The sequence below is a fragment of the Urocitellus parryii genome, chromosome 4, assembly GCF_045843805.1.
Source record: "Urocitellus parryii isolate mUroPar1 chromosome 4, mUroPar1.hap1, whole genome shotgun sequence".
NCBI lineage: Eukaryota > Metazoa > Chordata > Mammalia > Rodentia > Sciuridae > Urocitellus > Urocitellus parryii.
The window spans coordinates 58669546-58688686 of NC_135534.1; the positions used below are offsets into that span (position 1 = coordinate 58669546).

Genomic DNA, 19141 nt, shown 5'->3' on the forward strand with positions numbered 1-19141 from the left:
TACCAAGGCAAATAAAAAAGCAACCTATGTGACAACACCCACAATGATACCAAGCAGAAACACAAAAAGGTTTTTATGAAAAATATATTTTAGTATAAGTAAAGCAGGGAAGAGAAAGTCACACTAACACAGTCATTCTTTTGATCACATGGCAAACATTTCCTAAAGTTACAATACCATTAAATCTAACTGGATGTGTGTTTTACACACAGGTATGGACACAACAGAATACACTTCTGATGAGCCTGTGCTCAGAGGCAAAAGGAGGCAAGATCTTCAAGAGATGCTGAGGCAAGTAGGACTGGATATTGAGTACTGGTTGCCCAAGCTGCAGCAAGATCTGGGCTTGACCTGTCCTCAAGTCATACAACACTTAACAGAAAAAGACCTCCAGAAACTGAAATCCCAGGTACAACATCCATGGGAGAAAAGGGCCCTGGAGAAGCTGGTTGTCCTGTCACACTCAAATAGTCTTCCAGAGTTTCAGGAGTCACCAGTGGAGATGATAATGAAAAAGCAGAAGCAGGTATAACAATTGCTGCAGGAACTGGGAAACTTCTTATTAGAAGGGAGGCAGAGACAGGAAGAGGCAGTGAGAAAAAAAGAAGCAGAGCTGAGGCAAGCCATGGAGATCCCTGAAGAGTACTGGCCAGTGCCTGAAAAGCCCCTAAGAGAAGTCATGGAAATCATGCAGAGACAACTCAGTCCCAAGGAGCAGACACTGTCTCACAGGCAAAACCTCCCAGATAGAGATCTAATAAGATGGGCATATGGAGGGCTTGCTCTGCAAAGGGTTTACCAAACATGCCACCAAATAGACCTGATACAGAAGAGGGAGGAGCTAATCAGTGTCCCCAGGGATTTCTCCCTCTTTGGCCCCCAGCAAAGCACAAGAATGGAAACAAAACAATTTACATCTTTTCAAGAAGAATCCATGTTCACCCAGACAATAGAAAAGATGGGCTTCAGTGTAAGTGCCTCTGCCTATGGTGGAGGCTGGGGAATTCCAATAGAGATTGGAATGAATAAAAGCAAGCATTCAGAATCCAAGGAAACGCAACAAGTAAGTTCTGAGTGTACATATTTCTGCTCAACCAAGTTCTGCTATGACCCGCTGGCCTCTTGCTACTTTCACATGAATGAGCTTCAGCTATCCAAGCCTGCCCTTCAGGAATTGAAATACATGGAAGTAGTCTTGGATCAGAAGGCAGACACAGATAACGCCTCCTTACTGAAGCAGAGAAATGAAATTTTCTTCCACAGGTTTGGCTCTCATGTAAACCAAGGTCCTATGCACCTGGGAGGAATCTATGGATGGAAGGCAATTTCAGAGGGATTCCAAAGTGACCAGCTGGCTGATGTGAAGCAGCAGGCAGCAGAGGTCCTGGATATTTACATAAGGGGAAGCTACAGTGGATATCCAATAAAAGTTGCTGGGGATATGAGTGTGTCAGACTCACATTGCAAAAGAGTTCCCCAAAGCCAAATTTTACAAAATCTTCAAACCAAAATCCAACTATCTGTAGCCCAGATAGGTGGCCCAACAGAAGCAGATAGCCTTGTCCAGTGGAAAGCTGGCCTTAGTTCCAGCAATCAAACCTGGTGTGTCATTGACCGGGAACTTCAGCAGGTGCCCATTTGGGACATCATCCTCTCTAGTCACAGAAGTGACTTTAAAGATCCCCTTAAGATAGCTAACTGCCTGAAAGACAACTACACTGCTCTGACTGGCATCAGTGCACAGATCCAGGAGGGAAGTGGATTGTTGAGTGCTGGGAAGGAGGCAAGAGTTTTCCTAGAGGAGGTAAAATCCTGGGAGGTAACTGATCCTGAAGTGCAGCTTCAAAAACTGATAGCATTCATGCAAGCACTGAGTCAAAAAATAAATGGTTATGACACTGGATTAACTAATGTCTCACAGACTGGGACCTACAGAATTTTCTAGTAAACACTGTCAATTTTAGCAAAAATTCTTCCAGACATAAAATTACTTTCATTAAATCACAGTTGCTCACTCTTCTGGATCCCCACGTCTACAAATTGAAAAACTTTCCTCAGGCTGGCTCCATCATGCAATGGATCTACCGTAAGTCAGAGTCAGAGCAAGAGCAGCTCAACATCTCCCAATTTTCTCAGTTTATTAAAATCTTAAAGGAAACCCAGAATGAACTCTTTGAAGTGAATGTCAAGTGTGAAGACCAAGAAACAGAGAAAGAAGCTCAAAGAAAGTTCACCTATAAGGTCAGCTTAGCTCTCAGCAGCTTCCTGAATCACCTCCAAGCAACAGAACAGACAGACACATACCTCTTGATACTTTCCATTGCAGCTGGTGCAAGATATCAGGTGGTAAGCAATATTTTTTGTATCTCCTGGGCCATAATGAGCTAAACTTCCTACTGGATGAAATGCAAACTGCCTTCAATCAATACCAGGAGCTCAAAAATATTTCCAGCTACACACCTCATGCATTCCTAGTGCTCACAGGTCTGACAGCCAAAGCTGGAGTAGTAGCTGTTTCTCCATAAGAGAAGATAAAACGCATGGAGTTTATGAGAAAACATATGGGACAATTTATTTCTAAAGAAGTTGTACATGTCCTCTCTAAACTTGGGGCAGATCATGATTGGGAAAACCTAGAAAGAGACTTGAGGTTGCTCATTGATGGGGTTTATGGAGCCACCATCTCTTCTTTGAAAATGGATGAGGTCAAAAGACAGCTACAAAGTCTTCTCCATGAAAAAAAAACAGCCCTGTGAATCAGATATTAATGCAAGTAACACAAGTGAAATAATAGAAAACAGAGCCTTTCTAAATTTACTCCAGCATCTTGGCCTACAACATTACTACCCAAAAAGGATGAGTAGAGCTGACTTCCATTTGATCTACAAGACTTCTGTGTGCAACACCCAGCCCAAATCTGAACAGAAACTTCCCTTCTATTTCCTTCAGAAGCTACTGATGCTAGATTATGGACTGAGGTACCAGGTCTTCAAAGATGATGAAAACATAGAACATCAGGTCTCTTCACTTGCCTCCAAACAGGAAAATGAGGCTATTGATCCTCATGAACACTTTTTTGAAGATGGTGATATTCTTACTAATCCTTTGAGAACAGAGTCCAGGCCTGACATTCACCCCACAGATATTCAGATGGCCATTTTTCACTGTGCAGATAATTTGGCTAGACAATATATTTTGACCAAATTATCCATCTGTCAATTTGCCCTGCCTCTCCTGGTGCCAAATCCCTGCACTTCTCAAATCGAATTCTCTCTCTGGTCTCTCAGACAAATTAGGAGAAATCAGCAGCAAGGAAAGAAACAGTCACAAGAATCTTCACATGTGTCGTGTCTCCACTCCCATTGAGTCCTTCATTAGAGTAGGCAAAGGCCTGACTGCTTCCAAATCTCAGATCATGAACTGTCTTCTCAGTGAACACAAACATGATGTGTTTTTCCATTGACATTGCAGAGACAGCAGCAAGAATTGCCTCTTGATGCGGGGTGTGGTGGAAATCTGCTGGTTCTGCCCTGGAGGGGAAGAGGACAGGTTTGACAACTGTGTGACCTTCATGAACCTTCATGGAGATGCAAAGGAACATAAGAGGCAACTCACCTTCCTGCAGGAGGTCTCTTCTCTCATTGTGGTCCTCATGTCTGCTTCTGGTGAAAATAAAGAAAACAAAAAAATAGTCCTATGACCTGTGGCAATCATCAAGACCAGAAAAATTGCAAGGAAGCCAAACAAAAGGCTGACACTATCATAGACCTACTAAAAGAAACAGAGTTGTCTCAGATGAAGGAAAAATTTCTACCCCTTCAGGGACAACTATGGCATCTTTGGTGTAAGAAGGACAAAGAACTGTATCATTTGAGAGAAGAGGGGAATAGAAGCATTGAACAACACAAGAGTGATGTTGAGACAGATAAACAAATAATACGACATCAGCAGTTGACAAGAGCCTTTCCTCTTAAAGATATAATGGGATTTGTCCTTCAAATTCTCCATGAATATTCAGAAACTCACACTATACTCTACTTCTTGCAATGGATGAGTGTGTTTTTGGATAGCCTGACTGCAGAGCATTTGGAAAACTTGCATGAAAAACTAATTCATTTGTGGTCAAATGAACAAACAGAAAAGCAAAAATCCCAAACCAGCAACTTGAAACTCTGGCAAAATAAAATAGAAGCCATATCTACTGAGATTACTGACTGTACCTTGGGAATTGAGCAATTTCTCAGAGAAGTTGGCCAGATTTATGAAGCTCTGGAAGAAACTTCTGCCAAAGGAGAGCAATTTTTCTCTCCCATCCCCAAATTGCTGCAGACCTGTTGATAGCTGGTGTCCCCATAGAGCTGATGGATGGAGATGCTTCCTATGTGCCCAGTTAAATACTCGCTAGTCAAAAGATAACTTTACAAACTAAAGGTCGAACCAACAAACTCCTGCGTGTACAGTAAAACTCAATAGCCACAATCGCTCTCCCCCAAATTCTCTACAGATAAACTAGAGCCAGAATTAAAGGAAAAATTGAAAGGTCAATAAGAGGTATTCTAATTACGCTTTTTAATAGATTTGGGGGGATGTTATTAAAGATAAATCTGACAATTACTAAGACAGAAAGCCTGCAGTCTAAAATAATTTAATTTCACAATGTTTTCATCATTGCCAGATTTTATTTATCCATTAAAGCAGGCCTGCCTTTTAATTAAATCTCATAAAAATTTAGTTAACTGTATTTTAAATTCCTCAACTCTTTAAATCCAATAGAAATTTTAATATGTATTTGAACCACCTCTTACAACCATTGGAAATCCACTTAAAAAAGGGTTATAAAGATTTTTCTTTTTTTTATTTGCCTGATTTATGAACGGGTATACACAATGGCTATATTTACATTATGATTACATGACATGATATCAAAATTGGCATAAATTAATGAGTGCACTCATAATTTAAAATTAAAATAAAAAATTGATCCAAATACCTCTAATTCATGTGATTTAATAAGATTCAATTTAAATTGGGTAATGAAATGCAAATAAAGATGTCTTCGACTTATTAATACAATTTTTTCAGCTGTTTAATTAGTTAAATTAGATAAAGTTTAAAATTTATGTCCATTTGCTTCTAGAGATTTTCTTCAACAGCAAAAGCATAACTAATATTGTTATCTACATTTGTTTGTCACCCTTGTTCAATTAAAAATTAATAAATCAAATTTAAGGTAAATGGAATCAATTACATAGATCTTTATTACAGGAGATGCTTACTGAATTACAACATTAAGATGCTAACATCAAGTAATCTTAACTCCTTAAATTCCAGGTGGTAACATACTGAAACATTGGTGTTTTCATAAATTGATAAAAAAGAGAGATTTAAAACTGTTTTATGGGCTGGGGATATGATATGCTCGCCTAGCATGCATGAGGCACTGGGTTCGATTCTCAGTACCACAAAAAAATAAAATAAAGATATTGTGTCCACCTAAAAGTAAAAAATAAATATTAATAAAAATAAAACAGTTTTATGTCATCACTAAAAACAGAGTTACTAAGATTTTAAAGTCCCAACAAATATAATTCTGTATACTTGAAAACTGTGTGTTCATAAAATGATAAACAAGTATAATTCTCTATACAGTTAAAAATGTTAACTTCATTTCAATTGGAATATTTCTTCTCATTAAAGTGGAATAATTGGGGCTGGGATTATGGCTCAGCCTTAGAGCACTCATCTAGAACAGGCAGGCCCCGGGTTCCATTCTCAGCACCACATAAAAAAATAAATAATAAATAAGGGCATTGTGTTGTGTCCATCTACAAAAAAGATTCTCTCTCTCTCTCTCTCTCTCTCTCTCTCTCTCTCTGTGTGTGTCTCTCTCTCTCTCTCTTCTCTCTCTCTCTCTCTCTCTCTCTCTAAAAAAAAAATGGAATAGTTTGTCTAGATTCAGAGATTTACCAGGATTGTTTCAGAATATGGTCAAAGAGAAGTTTCTACAGAAAGAGGAATTAGGGGATTCTAGAAGGAAAAAAAGGAAACGTTTCTGGATGGAAAAGTCTTTGATAAAGATTCTAGTGGAAGGAAGGAGAAGATGTCTCTGGATGGGAAAAATCTTTGTATAATATTATACATGAAGGTCATAAGTAAGTGATAAAGAAGGTTTGAGTAGATAGAGAATAAGTTTATATGTAACTAAGTTGGTTATGAATATATGGAACAATCAATTAAAAATATTAGAGGCTTTTCTTTAAGATCAAATATTGATGTGCTACTATAAACCAAAGTTTAATCAATGCATTGAAATGATAAGAACTTCTTAAAACATTAATCTATGCTCATTCTAATAGAATAATTTCTTATGTTTAGTGAGTTTTACTATTTAAAAAGGCCTAATTTTAATATAATTTGGATTAAACAACTATTATTTAAAGTAGCACCTACATTCCAGATTTCAAATTTTTCTTTAAAAGACAAACCTGATAAATATGAAAGCATCAATGTAATTATGATAATTATTACTAACAATTCATGTATCAATTGTATCTCTGTATCCTAAATATATGTCTTTAAAGTATAAGATTTAAATGAACATTTTATTAACCTGATGCTCTCCAAACTAAAAGTGTACTACAAAGCTCTCTTACAAACTTATATAAAAATTAATCAATTAATTGAAAACTTAATCATATCATTTAATATTCTATAATTAAATAGCTATATTATAAAATTTTTATATTACTATCTACACTGAGAAAGAAATTCAATTGTATTTCTAAAAGGTAATGAAGAGACACTAGCTTATTTAAAGGGTAACAATATGAAATATAAAAATGTTTTAAAATCTTCCCTCGAGAGAGGATTAAAAGTTCTTTTCTCTGTTTCATGTTTCAGATATAATATTAAATTATATCACTAGTTTATATTAATCCAAAATTGTATACAAAAATTTATATAATAATATTCAAGTAAGAAACCAAAATTAGTTTCAAAATTAAAACATCTTACCTAACTTTTGCCATTTTAGAAAAATTAAGAAGCATACATAAAAATCTTTTAAAATTCTACTATCATAGATAACTACTATTAACATCTAGCCCACAGCCTTCTAAACTGTTTTCTACACATATACTTCGAGTATACATATTTTATAAATATAAAATCATATTAATATTTTTAAAACTCATAAAATTATTTTAAATTACACATAATTAATGTTCTTTTACAATAACATTTAAATTATTTGCTACCTTAAAAACAAAATTATTAAGAATATTGGGCTGGGGCTGTAGCTTAGTGGTAGAGTGCTTGCCTTGCACATGTGAGGCACTGGGTTCAACCCTCAGCACCACATAAAAGGGAACAGATAAAATAGAGGCATGCTGTCCATCTACAACTACAATAAAATGAAGAATATTTATACAGCTATATCTTTATACATGAAAATTATTTTGGCATAAATCCCTTAAGATATCATTGCTGAATCAATACCATATAAAATTCTAAGTTTTTAAAATAATTTATTAAATTTCTGTCCTGAAAGATTCTGCCAATTCACATCTACCCAACAATATTTGAAAGTACTAATTCCTCATACATGGATCAATATTTGATTTGAAGATAATGGAAATTTTTCCTAAATTGGTAGGTAAAAAGCTATTTGTTCTTCTATTACATTTTTTTTATTATTAATAGTAATAGATAAAAGATTTTTTCCTGTGCTCACAGGCATATATATTTCTTATTCTGGAAAGGCATCTATTTATATTTTCTGTATCGTTCTAGTGACCACCTCTCCTAAGTTAAAAGGTCTGCTTTCATCTCATTTCAAATTAAGATAATCATTCAAGTTTATTTAAAGTTAAGCTCAAAAGATAATTTTTTATTATACAACTTATATTCCTAAAATCAACAAAAATGTCATATACAACAAAATAAGTATTTAAAATTAGACTCAATTATATTGCTTAATTTATAGATATTATAATCATTAAATATATTTTTACTCTTGTTAATTTTATATTATATTTTCCCTACAAACCTTACAACTATTGTTTGTTATTGCATTACACATGTACCAATTCTAATACAACAACTTAAGTCAATTTAAGATATTAAGGCTATTATCTATAGAACAAACAAGTTGAAAAACTGACTATCAAAATCTATGCTGACTTCATTTTATAATTTTGTTACTCAGTCTATTACTAGAGACAAACTCAAATCATACATATGGTAAAAACTAGGCTTTCTTTTACTTTAACATCCTTTTCAACTTAATAACATGGACTTGAACAATCTTCACATGCTTAACAAAGTAACTTTTGCCAATATTTTTGTCCAAATAAAAATATTTATTAAGTTATTTTTTATTGTTTAAATACTTATACAATACTAGATCATTGTCTACATTTAAGGCTAATGATGCTCCTGCTTATATCAACTTTTTCTTTAATTTTAAATAATGAATGGGGGGGAAACAGAATCCTACATAATCCCACTAAATCTCACAAAGTTATTTTTTAAAAATTTCTTTATATTGTGATATTAAAAGTCTCACTGCCACTAAGCAACACACAGAGCAATAGAATAAACCAAATTCCATAGGGCACAGGCTATATTTTCAGAAACAACAACTTGTCATCCTGGAAAAACTGAAGAACCTGACACTTCAAGCTGAATAGATAGCTCAACAACAGAGAGGAAATAAGACACCAACCACCATGTTTACAGTCATGCTCGCTTTGTTGAGCTCTTGGGTAAGTAGAATCTATGGAGAGACTCATTGGACCCATTTCCCAGATCCCATGTACCTAGCAATGTGGACTAGGGAATCCATCCCAGTATTTACTAATGATACTTACATGATGGGAGATTTTACAGATTCATGCTACTAGATTTAACTATACTGGCTACAGAAGGAACCTATCATATGTCAGTCCTATGATAAACATGCTGGCTATTTAAAGGTAACTTTTGAGGAAAAGACAACATAGCAAGGACCTAAATCAGCCAATCATATTTGCCCTTAGAACTTATATATCTGGACGATTATTAAAGTGGAACATTCTCATAGTAAGCCACTATTTCCAAAGAATATCCACAAATATTTTATTGCCCTAATCATTCTGCAATAAAATTTGACATCTTTTCTAAATGGATGAAATATACAAATGCCTTGCCAATGCAACATAAAATCTCTAGAAGTGAATATGTTTTGGATTGATACGCAAAACTTTTAAGACAGTTATATTAAGATGCCACTTTCTACAGAAAGTCCAAAGCCAGAAGGGCTTAAGGTGGTAACACTGCCACTAAATGTGTTTCACTTTTACTTCTTGAAAGGAATTTACAGGCAACCATGTCTAATTTGAATTTTTAATATAGTAAAAAAATCTAAGAAGCTAGAAAAATAATTGAGGTATCCAGAACTATTTTCAGAACACAAAAATAAGATTTAGATATGCAAACATTCTGGTTTTTTTTTTTTTTTGAAACTGTGTGATTTAGATTACTCCCTTTTGTTGGGTATTATTTTGCAACCATGTGATGAAGTCCAGATTAGAGCCTGGCAAACTGACTGATGTTGCACTAGAAAGATCAGTAGTAATTCACAGCTGCTGCCTGCTCCTTAGCCCAAGCCAGCCAGCCTAGCCATGGACCACCCACAGAGCAACAGCTTGCCTCAGGATCTTTCTGAGGCCTTGAAGGAGGCCACCAAGGAGGTGCACACTCAGGCAAAGAATGTCGAGTTCATGAGGAACTTCCAGAGGGGCCAGTGATAGACCCAACCTGATCTTTTCTTAAAATTGGGAGCCATCTAACCACAAAACCATGAAAAGATAATTTCGGCTTTACTATAAATTACTGCAAATTCTGAACCTGCTTGGCATGCCTTGAACTCACCCATGCCTGGCTCTCTGACCAGTTAGCAGCCCTCTCTGAAACCTTATTGATGCCTCACAAATCTTAGCCTTCCCTGGCCAGACAATGACCCTCTCTGAGGCTCTAATGATCCTCACAAATTCTGATGTTGGGGCCAGCAAAAAATGTAAACTACCATTAGTGTGATGCTTGTCAGAGTTCTGTTATCTGTAACCTCGCTTTGTGTAACTTTCTGGGCTATAAAGTTGTGCTGCAGGAAAGCTGCTGCTGCTGTCTTGTTCCCACAGTTTTGGGTGAGAGAGGCAGCCCGGCTGGTCGAAATAATAAGCTTTCTTTAATTTGATTTTAATTGGAGTCAGTGGTCTTTTCTTGTGTCCTGGTCTAACACCAGGTGACCCGAAAGGGCTTCAAGCTGGTGATGGGGTCCCTGTACCATGTCTACGTGGCCCTGGAGGAGGAGATGGAGGGCAGCAAGGACAACCTGGTCTTCGCCCCCCTCTACTTCTGCAAGGAACTGCAGGGCTGCACTGGAGCAGGACATGGCCTTCTGGTAGGAGTCAAGCTGGCAGGAGGCCGTCCCCTACATGGCTATGCACCCCTATGTGGATGGGCTCCAGCAGGTGGGGCACAGGGAGCAAGATTTTACCCACTGAAACCTTATCCTTGCCTTTGATGTAGTCTTTCTAAATAAAAGACTGGAGCCATGATTTTAGGTGTTCAGTTCTGGCTCCTACGTGATCTGAGTTCATCAGACATTCTGCTTCCCTTTCAAACTATTTTTCTGACTCTGCCTTTTATTCCTTCACTAACTATTTCAGACTTTCATTTTCTCAAGTGGCTCATACCCTCCTGAACAGAAAACTGTGCTGGCAGAGTGCTGGATACCCTGTGATACTTGAACACATTATTTTCAGTAGAATTAGTAATACATGCACTTTTTTTCTGGCTTCCTTGGTCAATATATGGTGATATACTATCCTGTTCATACTCCTGAATTCCCACCACTCCATTGTGTTCATTACAGCAGCAGAAGCATTTGTTGTAGCTGTAGATAAAACTGCATCACTTACTCACAAAATGCTACCATGGTTTCATATCTCATGTTGATTTGGCCATTATTTATATCGTTGAACTGACTCGTAGAATGCAATAGTTAATGACAGGCAGCTAAAGATTACTCTTCACTTGCAGTGACATCACAATGAATTACCCATGAGACTAGAATGGGAAGAAAGGGGATAGCTAAACACTGAGTTAGGTTATAACTAGGCTAGATTATAACAGAATATAAGCACTGATAAATATAAATATAAATATTGTGATATGTGGTGGATCTGTTAATTATGTTTTAGTTCCAACAAGGCCATTTTTGAGCAATATGGATGGAAAGTTATGAGTATCTGTTTCCTCTTTTCCTGTTCCCAAATAGATGGTTCAGAGTCCTGTTTTGCAAGGCATTGTACATGGTTTCCAAAAAAGTTATCCTTGTAGTAGCCAATTCAATGATGGCTCTTCCTTCATTTCTTGTTTCTCTTATACTTTATTCTTTCTTTCTAAGCTTATATATGAAGAGCTTAAGTATAATTTTATATTTTGTTTTTAGCCAGAGCAATTAAACAAGAAAAGGAAAAAATAGAAGGGATAAAAATAGGAAGAAGCCAAATCATTGTTTGCAGATGATTTGAATCTTGGATAGTTTGAAGATTCAAACAGCACACCAGATGACTGCTAGAGCTAATAAATTCAGCAAAGAACAAAGGTCCAATATCAGCATACAAAATTCAATAATTTTTCTATACACCAATAATGAATCTGCTAAGAATAAAATTAGGAAAATAATCCCATTCACAATAGTCTCCAAAAAACAAAAAATTGTCTAGGAATAAATCTAATTAAAGAGGTGAAAGATCTCTACAATGAAAACTGTAAAATATTAAAGAAAGAATCCAAAGAACACATAATAAGATCAAAAGACTTCCCATTTTTAAGCATAGGAAGAATTAATAGTGTTAACATGGCCATACTACCCAAAGCTACATACAGATTCAATGAAAATTCTGTCAAAATACCAATATCATTCCTCACCGCAGTAGGGGGAAAAAGTCTAAAGATATTAAAAAAAAGTCTAAAGTTCATTTAGAAGAATAAAAAATTTAGAATACCCCAAGCAATTCTATGCCAAAATAGCAATGTTAGAGACATCAATACACTTACTTGCAAATTATACCACAGAGTTATAGCTCCATGGTACCAATATAAAAACAGACACATAGACCAATGTTACAGAATAAAAAGGACAGAGACAAATCCACATAGATATAGTCACCTGATCATTGACAAAGGTGCCATAAGTAAGTAACTTTTTCACAAATGGTGCCAGGACAACTTGTTATCCTTCTGTAGAAGAATGAAACTAGATCCTTATTTCTCACCTGCCCCCAAAATCAACTCAGGATTGATCAAAGACCTATAAATTAGACCAGAAACTGTGCAAGTCTTAGAAGAAAGTATAGGGTCACGGCTCCAGCTTTGAGACACAGACAACAATTTTCTCTATAGGACTCTGAAAAACTCAGGAAATAATTCCAAATGTTAATAAAATCAAAAATCTTCTGTATAGCAGAGGGGAAAAATTAAGAATGGGAAGAGAGAACCTGCAGAATAGGAGAAAATCTTTTCTAGTTATGCTTCTGACAGAGAATTAATATCCAGAAAATATAAAGAACTCAAAACACCAAAAAAAAAACCCACTTAATGAATAGACAAATGAACTCAATAGATACTTCCCATTAGAAAAATTACAAATCACTTAAAATGTATGAAAAAATATTTAACGTTGTTACTATTTAGAAAACTACATGTCAAATTACACTAAGATTTCATTGATCTCCAGTCAGAATGGCAGTCATCAAGACATACATACAATAATAAGTGCTATATAATAATAATAATATTATAATATTATAATATAATAATAAGAGGCAGTGGAAGGAAAGGAACATTTTCACACTGTTAGTAGGATTGCAAATTAGTACAATCACTGTGGAACTCAATATGCAGTTTCCTCAGAAGTCTAAGAATGAAAATACCATAAGACCCAGCTATACAACTCCTAATTTTAGAGATTTTTTCTAAAAGTTTAAAGTTGCCATCTTATAATGATATATGTATACACGTGTATATAGAGGCATAGTTTATATTAGCCAAAATATGCAACAAACCCTGATGTCTGTCAATGAATGAACAGATAATGAAAATATGGGACATATACACAATGGTGTTTTATTTGGCCATAAAGAAAAATGGTATTATGTCATTTTCAGGAAATTGAATGGAATTTGAGAACATTGTGTTAAGCAAAAGAAGGCGAACTCAGAAAGTTAAGGGTTGTTTGATTTCTCTCATATGTAGAACCTAGAGAGAAAAAAATAAATAGAAAGTGGGTGGTTATTATCATGAAAATCGAAGTGAGACCTGTAGAGTAGAGGCAAGTGGTAAGAGGGAGGGAGGAGAGAACGAAAAGAGGAAATATTGGTGAATGATATTGCTTAGAATATATTGTTATATTGTGTGCTTGTACAAATGTGTAAGAACATCCCACCATTATGTACAATTATAATGTACCAATAAAAATTTGAAAATAAATAAATAAGTGCCAAAGCCAGGAATATTGTATAATAAAAATAAAGTAAAAATTCTATGTCACAAACAGAAAAAAAAAAGACAAGGAAACAGAAATAGCTTAAGTTTTGGACTCTACTTAGGATAGAATACAGGTAGGGATACTGAGTAAGTTGTACTTTTGATGATATTTAAAATTAAATTTCTGAGTTTTTTCAATATGGTAGAATAGAGAAGTTTGCTTCCCTGAAACCTCCAAGGCATGATATCAAGAACGCAGATAGGCAGCTTCTCAGCAAGCTGGGTGGGGAAAAAATGGTGGAAGGATTTTACTGGTATTTAATACTGGACATTCAAAGTAGATTGGGGAATATCATGAGGTCAAAATTAGGATCAGCAACTTAGCAAGACCCTAAGCAACTTAAGTGTGACTGAACGGTTCATGGGCACATAACCATTTTCATACTTGTTTTCATGAGTATTTTGAGGACTAGGATGTTTGATTAGTTTATTTCAGTTTTGGTTTGAATTATTTTATTTTTATTATATTTTTAATTAAAACCTTTTTACTCTCGGCATTTTTTCCTCTCACTCATCTGTTTCTTTTGATTCTCTACCTCTCAAATGAGATTTTTTTAAAAAAAATTACATGAATGTAGAAGAGGGACTATTATGGGAGGGTAAGGTTTGCCCTGGTTGGGGGAGGGGGATTAGAAAGAAGATGGGTAGGGGCTGGGGATGTGGCTCAAGCGGTAGCACGCTCGCCTGGCATGCGTGTGGCCAGGGTTCGATCCTCAGCACCACATACAAAGGTGTTGTGTCTGCCGAAAAACTAAAAAAAAAAAAAAAAAAAAATTAATAAAATAATAGAAAGAAAGCACATGCTATGAAATATCACTGTGAAGTAGTGTTTTAAAAATAATAATAAAAAAGATGCCTTTAGGAATAGTTAAGTCCCTATTGGATAAAACAATGCTTGATCACTTGGAGAAACTCTCTTTTGTCTGCTTGTTTCCCTAGTGTTTGAGGCAAAGTGTGTGGTTTATACAACCTCCTGTCACTGAGAAGAGGCTCTAGGGGCCTGCTAGCATCTTATGTTGTAGCTGCGCCATCTGCTGGTCTCTGGAGCACAGTTCTATGTGTACCCAGTGAACATTCTACAGGACACAGCAGCTGAATTGGGGAGTTAGCATGGGGATTCTACCTTTAGTAGAGATATTTCTGAGCTTTTCTCACCATACCAAGGATTCTGACAGCTATATAACCCTGAGTTCATTGCCACATTATAGGGATCCTGACCGTGTAGATATACAGGGAAGTGTTCCTCTGGTGAGCAAACTCCAGGGATAACAGGCACCCTGTTTCCCAACCTAGAACACTCTGCAGTTTCTCCTAGGAACTAGTAAGATAACTAATACATGGGCAATGCTTAGCTGCTGTGGCAATGCCCTGCATGAGGAGGTTTTGTGCTAGAATCTTATCAGCCTTGACCTTGATCTCAGACATATGAATCTTGGGAATAAAGGAACTTGCTTGCCAGATAACTACAATGTTTCACCAAGATGTGGTGCTCCCAGACCTGCCCACTTAACAGTAACTTCAGACAATGGACTTTCTTGAGAGCTGCACAAAACTCCCAACTTTGCATATTGTAACTGTAGAATGTAACTGTGGAATAAGCAACCTCACTGATACAATAAACAATAATGTAGTTATGGCACTAATGACCTAATGTAACCTATTGGTATAAATAAACATGGCCACCTAGACTAGCAGCCATCTTTCCTGCTTCTGCATCTTGTCTCTGTGTCTCTTTTTATTTTCTTTACACCACATTCTTCATCCTACAAATTGATATAGCCATTCATAATTACCTTATGGTTGAGTCAAATCACTCTGCTATAAGACAGGGCAGCTCATTGGGTTTCAATTTAGTATCAATAACACATAAAAACTCAGGGAAGGGGAGGGCTGGAAATATGTCTCAGTGGTAGATTGCATGCCTGGCATATCTGAGGCCCTGGGTATAATTCCCAGATCTAAAATAGACAGGGATGCTTTACTACTGAGCTATATGTCAGTCCTTTTACTTTTGCTAAGTTTCTGAGGTGGACCTTGAACTTAACATTCTTCCTGCCTCAGTTTCCCAGGTCACTGGGATTATAGGTGTGCACCACCATGCCGGGATATTACTGAGTTCTTTGCATTTAGTGTATAATTTAAATTCCTTTCTAATTTGTTCTGTCTTTTAAAAAAAATAGCATCCATTGCCCTGGAGCCTATAATTAACCTCTTAAATACATAACAATCTATTTTTAATTTATATCATATTAGCTTCCACAGGTACACCAAAACTCAAGTCTTGTACTGTTCTATCCACCCTATTTATGTTGATGTTGTCACAAATATGTCCCTTTGCATTTTATGCAAGTTAACCAAAGTTTATATTTAACATTTTATACACTTGTCTTTTAATTATATTTGAAAGAGAGTCACATGCAAGAAGTACAATAACATGGGGTTATGTTTCCCTAAGTAGTTACCTTTACCTGTGTTTTATATTCCTTCCAGTAAGTTTGGTTTACTGTCTAGTTTTCTTCATTGCCACCTAAAGAACTCAATTTAACTTCCTGTAGGGTTAGGGTTACTAATAATGAATACCCTTGGCATTTCTTTATTTATGAAAGTTTGAATTTCACTATAATTTGTAAATATAGTTTTTCCACTTGTAAGACTATTGATTGACTTTCTTTCCATAAATGCCATCTCACTGTCATCAAGCCTTTTTTGTTTCTGCTGAGGAATCATGTTATTCTTATTCGGAATCCTTTATACAAATCACTTCTGTATGGCTGCCTCTAAGACTCTTGCTTTGTAATAATTTTATTTTGAAAGTTTGGTTAAATACATGTCAGAGATTTGTAGCTGGGCTGGAGGCTGCATTCAGCAGGCAATGCGGAGAAGCATAGAATAGCACTCCCCTGGCCACTGCAGACCCTGACCTCTGGGCTGCACCCTGGCAGCCCCTGGCCCGCGCTGGGCAGTTCCAGGCACTCCGGACCCCGCCCAGCTGCTCTCCTTCAACCAGCTGTCAGCACAGGTCCCCCTGGAAGCCGTGCCTAGGGCATGTGCTCTGCGGTGGCTCAGTGCAGTTCAGCCTGGCCTCTGGTGGCTGTGGAGATAGCTCTGGCCAGGAGAAGTACCAGCTCCTGGTGGTCAGCAGAGGCTATGTGGGCAAATTGGCGCTCACCATCCAGTTCATCCACAGGAAGGAGGACAGGAATTAGCACGGCAACTTAAATTAATGTGCATGGAGGCATCTGCAAAGATTAGGATGACTGTAGATCAAGTATTTCATGAACTTGTTCGAGTTATGAGGAAATTTCAAGAGCATAATGTCCTCCTTCACCAGAACCAATTCAGAAAGAAAAAGACAAGAAAGGCTGCCACTGTGTCATTTTCTAGGAATCCCTTGAGTTTTAGCTACCAACTGCCAGGAAAAGCCCTCATCTCCTCCTCTCCTTATGGTTTACATCATATTGGTACCTTTCTAGCTTTAGACAAATAATAACCATGTTAGCCTTAGACCAAGAAGCCGGCTAATCCTTTCCATGAAGTGAATACAATGGTCCTTCCAGACTCATTCAAAGGAAACACTAAGTCTGCTTCAAAGATTATCTGAATCTTCTAAACACATCTACAAATACAGACATATTCTTTTTTTAAGGGCTTACATTTTAATAGGTATGAATCAGTTTGGAAACCTATGTTGTTTGCTAAGCTGAGGTTTTAGGTTGTGAAATAACTTCAACTTCTGGAATCATATTACCTACTGTTACTCTAAATAGAAGCATAGGGAGGTTTTTTTTTCATTTTAAAATATTACTCTTTGGCTATCTTTAAAATTTTTGATTTTAACTTTAGTTAACATTAAAAACACTGAATCTACAAAGTGAGGCATCTCAGATGTTTCTTGATATTACAGTTTTTGTTTTCCAGTGGCCAAAATACCAAACTACCTATTGTATAAGTGATTTAAAAACTGCTTATCAAGCCTATTATTAATCCTCCTTTTGAAGATGATAGTGTTCCATGTGGCCAAATATTTGCTGAAAGGGTCAGAAGTCAACAGGCCAGGTAATCCTGACTGTGTCCAGGACTTCAGCTCTGCCTGATCTTTCTGCTGCATACAGCCCACTTGCAAACACACTTGATCAGAATCCTCACCTTGAATGGGTTCTATTCCCTAAATAGCTCTCTCCCATGAGCAAGATCTTCAGTAGGTTCCTATCTTATCTGACCACCTGAAATGACTCTTGCATTTGGATCTATTCTCTGCCTTTGCTTTCAGTACAACCTCTTGAGACCTGTGGCCACTCTTCACTCTTTCTTAGCCATTGTTACCTATTTGTCATTGTGTAATGTGATGTGTGACTCCAGTGTTCTAGATATCAGTAATTAATTAGGAAAAATAAAAGACATGACAGTTAACTTGTTTACAAATACTCTGTGAATTTAAATGATGAAAGAGATATTGTTTTTGAATGTATTGTTATTTGACAAATTTGAATTTTGTGGGAAAATGAAAGCATATCTGGTCTGTGATGATGACATATCTTGCTCAAAACATTCCCTAATAAAATACCTATCAATAATATAGGTTCTTTTCCCATGTGGTTTTGGATGCTGAAAGTCCACATGGCTTAGCTTGGTGAAAGACGAGGGCAGGGGAGTACATTTAGGATCAAACAGTTCCTTTTCTTGAACCAGAAAGCTGAGAGAGAGGATCTCAGATGGGCTAGACATGTTCCTGTTATAACAAATTCTCAAAACAACCAGAGTCCCATGAGAAAAGACCTTACTGTGTTTTGAGGTCATGTTGCAGCTAACCTCATTCCACTATATTTCCCCTTTAAAGGTCTCAGCACCTCTCATCACCACCACCCTGAAAATCAGGCTTCCAATCACATACACCCCTGGGGACACACAAATTATATACAAACCATGGCAGTCCCATTGCCCCCACCACTGACTCTCCCTTTCTTTTCTCCTTTCCTTCTGGAGCTCCCAGTATGTATATATTGGTGTGAATGATGGTGCCCCATGGGTCTCATAGTCTATTCATTTTGCTTCATTCTTTTGTCCTCTGCTCTTCAGACTGGCTAAGTTCAATTTATCTCTTTTAAAGTTCTCAGGTTCTTACTTCTGCTTAACTCTGCTACTGAAACTCTTAGTGGATTCCTTAAGTCATTGCAATGCTCAATTCCAGAATTTTTGTTTTGGTCCCTTTTTATGCTTTTGTATTTCTTTATATTCACTATATCAGGAGACATCATTAGCCTTGTTTGCTTTATATTTTGTCCATGATTTCCTTTGTACCTCTGAGTATATTTAAGCAGTTGAATTCAATTCTTTGCCAAGTGATTCTAAGGACTTTCCACCACCAAAAGAATCTGTTAATTTTTCTGTGACTAAGTCAGACCTTCTTATTTCTTACAGGCTTTTTAATCTTTGATAGAAATCTAGACGTTTTGAAACTCTAATGTAGTTAACACTGCAAATCAGTTTATTCCTAATGCTCATGATTTTTTGATTGTTTGATTTTTATATTTGGTGTGAGTTATAAATG

At 36.4% G+C, this 19141-nt stretch overlaps 1 pseudogene; it reads left to right on the plus strand.

Annotated features, from left to right (window-relative positions):
• Window positions 1–214: 214 nt before the first annotated feature.
• LOC144254266 (interferon-induced very large GTPase 1-like) lies at window positions 215–4394 on the plus strand (annotated as a pseudogene).
• The last annotated feature ends 14747 nt before the right edge of the window (window positions 4395–19141 follow it).